Source organism: Miscanthus floridulus, chromosome 4 (assembly GCF_019320115.1).
Source record: "Miscanthus floridulus cultivar M001 chromosome 4, ASM1932011v1, whole genome shotgun sequence".
Taxonomy (NCBI): domain Eukaryota; kingdom Viridiplantae; phylum Streptophyta; class Magnoliopsida; order Poales; family Poaceae; genus Miscanthus; species Miscanthus floridulus.
The window spans coordinates 34742165-34751588 of NC_089583.1; the positions used below are offsets into that span (position 1 = coordinate 34742165).

General features: G+C 47.2%; 1 pseudogene; it reads right to left on the reverse strand.

Moving 5' to 3' along the window:
• Window positions 1-6719: 6719 nt before the first annotated feature.
• On the reverse strand, window positions 6720-8189 carry LOC136548377 (putative F-box/LRR-repeat protein At3g28410; annotated as a pseudogene).
• Window positions 8190-9424: the final 1235 nt, after the last annotated feature.

Genomic DNA, 9424 nt, shown 5'->3' on the forward strand with positions numbered 1-9424 from the left:
GTTTGACATCAACATCACACTTAGTTCAAATACATGCTAGTACCATGATCATTTCCAACAAAAGCATAACAGAGAGGATAACTTAGGAGTAACATGCTCCGTGGTTTAGTCCTCATCCACGGCAGGATGAAGGTAGTTCTTATAGTACCCATGATACATCATATCATCTATAATAAGAGAGAATAAACCCTGAGTACGAGAATGTACTCAGCTAGACTTACCCATCGTAAACCAGAAATAATATGATACCAAGAAGTATGCAAGGCTTTATCGGTGGAGTTAGCTTAACAACATTTTGCATAAAGCTTTAGCATCAAATTGAATATCTATTCAATTAAGCATCTCTAAATTAGCACCTATACTAGAGCAATCATGTGATTAAGCTAACAAGCATTAGTAACCATATCCGGTGTATTAATTTGAGCATCCTCATAACCATCAAGTTTCATCAATTAATGCTATGTTGCCACTGCTCAGTCAAGTTCTCACTATCCAGGAGAGATGATGACTTGAATAGATTCCAACCAGCTGGAGAGTTATTCCTAACACAAACCCATACTTCACCTGTCGGGGTCGCGTTAGGTCACCTTTGGTACAACTTAGGTACAGTCATGGGTCCGATCAACGCCTGCACCCTTAGGGATACTACCAGTCCGCCAGGAAGTTCAGGCTTGGCCTGCCCTTGGACTCACGCCACTAGCTCCCCGCACACCCCTACTTCCTCTAGTGTGCGCACTTTCACTTACCAGGTCCTAGCCTAAGTTGAGCTACTCGCCTTCACGGTCGAAACGGCTTATCTGGCCAACGAAATGCTAGGCATGTGTTCATCATGATATGAGGACGTACAATGAATCGGTCCTTAACCGACACAGATGGGGATAAATAGGCACCAAGACTTCCATGCCTTGTTGCTTCTCTATCACAATCCCACCTAGTCTCCTTTTATTCATCAACACATGGTTATTTCTACGATAGCAATTATAGCCAACCGTGACTAGATATCTACCTATATCTTGCTGGGCATAGGAAATCACTCGAGTTCTATCGATCTATGCATGGCTAAGCATATATTCAATCCTAGACCTACATAGGATTCAAGATATATTTATCTGAACAAGGAAAGTATATGTAGCAAGTGGTTCCAATCAACCCCTAGTACTTAATGCATCAACGTAATAGGTCTTAAGTTGATATTTAGAAAACATAGGAGGCTTAGAATACTACAGGGCTTGCCTTTCAGAAACAAGGAAGTTTGGTGATCAAGACACTTAGGAAGATTTTCTACGTTGACTCCTTCTGCTTGAACCTCCTGCTCCTAGGCTGCCTGCTCCTCCTCCTGATGCTCAGGTTCGAACTCAAGTAGCATCACTCCTTTCGGGGAACCTATTGCATGCATATGCACAAATAAGTATCATGAATGCATAAGAGATGAGATGACCTGATGAAGTGTATACGCATGAGCATGGTTATCCACAAGATGTTTGATAAGTTTAACATTCATTGACCAAGTAGATGTATAACTTTCTTCTAGTCGATCTTTACTGAGTAGGTGCATATCTCTTCTATAGTACAAGAAACATACACTCACCAAGTTCTAGTAACCAAAGGTAAAGTTGTTCATCATCAGTAAGAGGCTTAGAACCTATAGCTAACAGCTGATCTCAATTAGCCTAAGCATCTACACAAGCATCATATAAGAAAAACAATTACAATTTGACTTAGTCATTTCTTGGACTGTAAACAACAGCTACTTATTTTGGCCATATCTAGAGTTCTACTCAACCTAATACTATGATCTTGGACTTTATGAAAATCTTATAAAACTGCCTACAACTTTCTTATAGTCATCTCAAGATGATTCAATGGCTATCAGGGTCAAACAAAGTAATTTCCCAAATTTATCTAGAAATTCTAGAGAATATGTATTTCTAGAGACCAACTTCCAACAGTTATAACTCTCAAACCATTTAGCCTATTGTCATTAAAATTTGACACAAGCAAGATAAGTAAGTTATATACAACTTTTTTATTGACAGGATTCATATCAAACATCATTTTACCAATGCAATTTACTTAACAACATAAACTATCCAAAACAGTCACTATAATTGAATTATAGAGCAATTAATATTTTACTGCATACAAACAATCAAATTTGGGCACAACCAATGATAATAACAGTTCATAGACATCATATAAACTTTAGAAAATATAATGGTCAAGCCCAAGTAAATTATTTAAATGCCTTTATTAATTTATTTGGACATTAATGTGAAATAAGGAACATATATCAAAAGTGTATAGTATCTTATGAGAAAATTACAGTAGCCTACATATGACCCCAAAAGTCTACTGTACAAATTTCATGACATTTGGATAAGTATAGTCATCTCTACTAAAATAACAAGTTGCATAGGCTTATTTTAGCAAAAATAGTTTAGTCTAGTGAAAAGTGTCAAACAACATATTTCATATTTTTCTTACTTTCATCCTAGCACCATAACACTGTGTAAAAAATTTCATGATCATAAGTTATGTATTTTTACCCCATTTATTTTCACTAGAAACTAGCAATTAATCAAGGTTAAATAGGAAGACTATATTCCAAATATACCTACAATAGATTTAGCATTTTTCCTAGCTAGAGCATGTGAACACAAGACCAGTAAAATTGGAATGATAATTTTTGCATTTCCCTAGCTCAAGATATGCATTTTACAAGACAGAAACAAATTTAAAAGCACTTATCTAGCTCATTTTAATTCCCTAGAAAAATATCCCAAACAGTAGGTTTCATATTTTTATCAAACAGTACACTTTATAGAGAATCCAACAAAATTTGGATCACTCAATTTGGACACTCTTAGCTCTAGATATAAATTTTTGAAGTTTGCTACAAAATCAGGAATAATAAATAAAGAAAATCAAATTTCAAAGGTCCATAGGTCAACGGGTCCCACCCGTCAGCGACACAGGGGGAGAGGACGACGCTAACCGGCCAGAGCTCAGCCAATGGTAGCGTCTTCACCGTCGTGACCTACACGACATCCCGCGTCGACTGGTGCCCTTGGTTGGCTCAGCGGTTCGCCGGAGCTATCTCACCGGCGAGCATGGCGGCTCGGCGGTGGAGTGCGGTGGTGGACTCGCCGTCTCCGGTGACGACACGGCTAGGTAAGCATGGCTATAGGTTCCATGGGCTCTAGTGGAGCTCTCGAGTTAGGTCTAAGCCACGGACGGAGCGGCGGTAAGGTCTGGCCACGTGCGCGGAGCTGGGCGACGCCCAGTGCACAGCGGTGGTTCTTACCATTCTAGCAAAGGGGCTATCAGGCGACCTGCCTCAAACATAGGCTATGGATCTAGAGCTCAAGGTGACTCAGTAACAGGCACCATAGGGGACTAAGGGTGACCGGTTGGGGTTGGCCACTGCGAGCGCGTGCTTGCGGCCATGGCGGGCGTGCACGGTGCGGATGTGTGTTCCTGTCACTGACGAAGCGGTAGCGGTTAAACGGACGATGGCTCTAGCTTCTAGGAACTACGACAAAGACTAGAGGAGGGAGGGAGAGAGAGCGAAGATGCATGTGTTGTGGCTGGCCATGGGCGAGCTTGTGCTTGGTGGAGCACCGCGGCCATGGCAGCTACAGCGACACGACAATGTGGCCTTACCGGTGCTTGTCTAGTGGCGCTAGCTACTTGGGATGGTGGAGCAGCTCATAGTGGAGCTACATGCAAGGTGGATTTGGTGATGGTGTGGTGGTGGTGATGCTGCTTGGCCGGCGATGATGCGGTGGCGGCGTCGCTACGCTTTGCTCTGCTCTAGAGCCGCACAGCGAGCGAGATGGAGAGGGCGAGAGAGTGAATGAGCGGGTGAGAGCGAGGGCGACCGAGTGCTCCCCTTTGTGGCATGGCAGGGTGGGCCAGCACCGGCATATGGCTGCCACATGGCTCACGTGGCTTGTGCTGGTCGGCCATGATGCATGTGGCAAGGCCTATTTTAGTTCGGATGAAACCACCTAAAACTCGATTTTCTCTCCACCATAACTCCTAATCCGTGGTGAATCAGTGGAAACTATATTAGTGAAAGTTGTAGAGCTATGTGAGATCTCCAACTTTACTTTAGGGAGTAACATCTAATTCATCATGGTTAGCAAGTTACAAAGCTCCAAAGTGGTGCACTTGAAACTGAAGTCAACATTTTGGACTTAGCAAAATTTCTAAGTCTGGAAATAGCATTTTGTTAATTCTTGTGAGACCTATTTGACCATGTTAGCCACTAAATTAGCTCATGACCCTTAAATAAAGTTTGTTCCACATAAGATAAGCTACAACTTTTATTAAGGGTGCACTGTCATGCAAACAAGCTATGCTATAGTTCACCTTTGGTCAAAGTAGGATCATGAAAAATGACATTTTGTGTAAACTAGGACTTAGAAGCAAAATTGGCCCATGTCATGAATACAAACATTGTTCCATTTACCATCTTATACATGTCTAAGATATTTTTGTGACCTCACAACCATCTCTTGTATTGGTCACACATGATCACAAGCATATGCATGTATATAATCAACATCACATGTGATAATATGTAAAGAATAAGATGAAATTCCATATGCTCATGCTCATGAATGCTTCGATGATGCTTGTGCTCATGAAATGTAAGTTCCAAATGCAATGCTTAACCCTAGAGTGTTACAATGCCAATGTACAACGGTGGTTGATTCTGCTGCTCATGAGTGCCCTAGCTCGTTGCATCCCGCTAACGGCAGAGGCATTGTCCAGGGCATGGTTCGATCATCAAGTCTAGTTTCCCCATGCGGCGAGTCTAGACTAGGTAGTAGCCGATGATGGGCATTAACCCATTGGTTCGAGCAATCTCATGATTCGATGCGGCCACCATAGGCCATTCCTCGGGCGAGCTGCCATGAACCACGGGCCTCGGGCTTCCTAGGTGGAAGTCTTGGCCACAACCAGCTATGAGAGAGGGCACTAGTCCCCCTATGCTGGTGAACTCTAGGATGTAGCCCCCGTGGGGAGTTCCAAGAGTATGCCAGCCATGGGTCATGGGACCTAGACCTCTAGCGCGGAGGTCCAGGCCATAGCTGAAGGCGGAAGTGGGCGCTGGCCCTCAAAGGTGGTCAACCACGTGGTTCCCCAAAGGGATGTGAACAGACGAGGCTATTCCCCGAGCGAGTTTGCTGTGAGCCATGGACCTTTGGTTTCCTGGATGGGAGACCTGGCCACGATAGGCAATGAGTGAGGGTACTGGCCCCTCCTAATAGGTGAACTCTAGGATGCAGCCCCCGAGAGGAGTTCCAAGAGTGTGCCCGCCATGGGCCACAGGATCCATATTTCTAGGGTGGAGGTCTGAGCCAGTGGCTGTGGGCGGATGTGGGCGCTGGCCCTTTATCGCCGATGGGCTCGTAGTTTTTGTGGTGGATATGGCCATCGTTGGCCATTTTGCGAGCAAGTCCACCGGTGGTGCGAGGAGCCATCGCTTCCTTAAACAATCAAGAGTGTGCGACTATCCCCTACCTGGTGCGCCAACTATCCGTGTTTCATAAACCGAACTAGTAAACTTATACGATTGTCATGCTGCTCTACAAAGACGATGGTAGCATACATAAGAGACGAGGATTTATACTGGTTCAGGCTAGGGCCCTATGTCTAGTCTCAGAGATGATCGAGTGCGCGTTCCTTGCTTGAATGCTCTGAAGTTCTTACAATAGGGGGTGCAAGAATGGTGGAAGAGGTAGGAGAACCAAAGCTAGGCGATGGGCTACCCGAAGCGATGCTTCAGGAGCCCTACTATGATGGAGAATGAGTGAATGAGTAGGGGACTCATAATGTCTGGAAAGTGTGCCCTGGCTGCCCTTATATAGAGTTCGGGGCCAGGGTGCATACAAAGTAGGAGGTTCTCCTAATCAAAGGGTCATGAGCCTAAGGGAGGTCCTAGCTTACTTGGCTTGCAAGCTACAGCCATCTTGTGGAGCACATCTAGGCATGGCTACCGTCATTGCTTTGTGGCCGCGTCATAGCAGGGTGTGGCATGGTGCCTACTGTGTCGGCCGTGGCAGTACTGTAGGCACGGTGGTAGTTCGCCAACTGTCTTGTGTGATGTGATCTCCGCTGTGGTCTTTGTCCTTGTCTCCTGGTTTCCTAGGGTGCGATACATGAATTGGTAGCCGCCTAAAGGTCATCGATCACCTAGTCGTCGCTGAGGGGCTAAGGGCCACAATCCCGATCGTCGAGGTTGTGGCTCTCGTTGGTCCGGGTGGCCTTTAAGTCAAGGCCCCCGTCGTGAATCCCATCCCATAGTGGGTGAGATCATACATGCATCTTGTTGGGCCGTATCTAGCTGGTGGTTGTCATGCCTGTCGTCACCACCTCAGGGCGGTGTTGTCTTGTCTGACCTTTGTGGCGTAGGGCTAGCATCTGATCGGACCAAGGTGACTATTGTCCTCTCGGTCCTTATGGGGTCAGTGAGGCATGACGGCCCTTGCTAGAGTAGGTGTACTTAGCGAGGCTCGGCCTCTCCCCATCCCTTTCAGGGGTCATGACAAGGGTGAGGTCAGTGCGCTTTTCGTGCGCTGTGTGGCTAAGGCAGGATGATGAGGCCGTGGCCGACCCTAGCCCTAGCGTCTGGCCTGGCTTCCTCGGCTCGGCTAGGTCTCGGTCATTCAGGCCTTCGCTAGCTAGCGTATTACGGGCCATATGGTCTGCTAACTAATCGGTGCCCTGAGACCCTCCGGGGTTATAGCCCCTGATAGAAAACATTTTAAGAAGCCAGTGAGAAGATCTAGATCAGGAGCAATGAGGAGGGCTAAAGTCTTCATAGTGCGCATCACATTGGGTAGGCTAATAATAGGCACATTTTTTGAAATAAGGTATGAACATAAACCATATGGTCTGGCGAGGGGCGACAATATACAGACATGGAAATGCATTGGGCTAAGTGAACGATGTAGCGGTACCTTCGAAAAGCATGGTTCCAAGCTAAAATATGGGGATGTCTTCATGTAGAGAGCCCAATGTCTTCAGTTTGGTTATGAATAACCTAGATCACCAGGCCATAAGTTGGAGGCAATGGGATAAGTGTTTCTAGGAGAGGGGCGTCCTCAACGATTAGCTCTTCTAGCTTTACCTCAAAGCCTTCCACACCATCCGACACACCAGCTCCGAAGGGTCGGGGAGCTGATCTGTAGATGGTGGCAACCGACATTACCATCTAGAACTAAGCTCTCTTAGGATAGCGCATCCAGATTCCAGATAGGACGGCATGGAGAGCAGTCCTAGATATGTGGACCTTGGCAAGTGTGAGGTGCTTGAGGTTTGGGAAATTTAGACTGCGATTTGGGAGTGTGAGCTGGTTGAGGTATGGGAAAATGAAATTGCAATATGGAAATGCAATCCCCTTGCATAAGTGTAGGGCACAGACTGAAGGCAAAAGATGGAGCACAGACTGTGGAAGTACACTGTATGAACAAATCTCCAACTCCGGGAAGTCGTTGATCCTGGGGGATTGCATCAATATGTCGACCAAATGGAAGTCGTTGCCCCATAGGTGATAGGTGATGTTAGGGACATGGGCTACTATTAGTAACAGATGTTGTGTTTTGGACTTGGGCCTGCGTGCCTCTTACTGCTTGGGCTTGGCTCGTGTAAGGAATAGTATATCTACCTCGTCTGTGGAGAGAGAGGGTATCAAGAATATTGTAATCAAACACCTATCCTAATCCTGTTATCGCTATCTTCCTTCGTGCACTGTTCATCTTCTCCTTTGATCCCTTTGCTGTCTATTGCTGTTCAACTCCGATTCCTCTGATTTGTTCCCTATTCTCTGCAATCTAGTTCTAGGTTGCTAAGAGGTGAGTGAGAAGCGACGGAGAGGGCCCTTGTGCGTGCTCAAGAGGCTGCAGATGCACGGAATGTGCGCATCCTTTCTGAGGTTCTCGTAACTGATATAGGCCTCGAGGTTGAGAGGCGCGGTGCGCCAAAGGGGTCGCCACCTGGCGAGAGAGGATCTGGGTGCGGGCTCCGTCCTTGGTCGGGAGGAGGGTGATGATGTTGTCAAGAATCTCGTCGGGGAGGCGGCTAATAAGATCCGGGCCCCGGGGCGGCACTGGCAGTTCTTGGCCATGGCGCCGTCCCTCCTCCAGCCTCCTCTTCTTCCTCTTGGCTCTTGCATCCATAGTGGCACCACGCGTCCACTGTAGCAAAAGGAGCACTGGGTGGAACCGTGCAAAGCATGATCAGAAATTTCAGTAGAGAAATCGAAATAACCTAGTTGCTCCGAAACCCTAACCAAAACCCCCAACAGGCGCCACCGTCGTGCTCCGGGTATTTACCTCCAAGATGACCATCCACCCGCCCGCTAGGGGGCTTTTTGGAATTCAACCATTATGGGAAGTGGGCTTCGTCAAAATGTCATCCTGCAATGGGGCTTCGCCGGATCGCCATTATGAAACATGGCCACCATGTCAAAATGCCATTGAAGAGCTTTGGGACTCTTTTCTTCCTCTTCTGCCCCTGCCCCTTTCCTTTTTGTTTCACAGGATGTTGCTCGGACGGAACGGGGGCGTCACAAAATGGAACGGGCGCTCTTCTTCATCTAGCACTCATCTTCTCTGAGCACGGAGAGCTACCCACACCCACCCGCCTCCCCTTGCCCCCACGCCGAGCACCCCCACGCCTAGCATCACCCGCCTGCCCTGCACACCATGGCTGGCCCCTACTCACCTTGGCGGCATGACTGCAATGCCTCCCCGTCGTCGTCCCCCACGCCGGCCATGGAGTACAACACGACGGCTCCTGTTGCTCGGCCTCCCACGATGAACAAGCATGAAGAAATGAAGAACAACAGGTGCTGCCTACCTACTGCACGTGAGTGATCGGGGCTGCTAGCCAAGGACAAGCAGCGCACTGCTGGCCCTGTTGTTCGACCCTATGTACAAGCAGAAGAACAGGAGACCGATGCCTTCAAGAATAGAAAAAGGGCGACAACAAAATCGACGAAATCTGACTCAAAACTCCATCATTCACTCCCAAATTTTGCGAGAAATTCAACTACCTACGAACTCATCCCCAACAAATCATCTCTTGGGATTAACCCAAACTCCGGAAAATCTAGAACAGGAAATCGGCGCGAGAGGATCTAGGTGCGGGCACCATCCTTGGTCGGGAGGAGGGTGATGATGCTGCCAAGAATCTCGTTGGGGAGGTGGCTGATCAGGTCCAGGCCCTGGGCGTTCTTGGATGTTCTTGGTCATGGCGTCGTCCTGTCTCCAGCCTCCTCTTCTTCCTCTTGGCTCTTGCATCCATAGCGGCACCACCGCACCACGCGTCCACTACAGCAAACAGAGCACTGGGTGGAACCGTGCAAAGCATGATTAGAAATTTCATAGAGAAATCGATAATACCCGAGGTT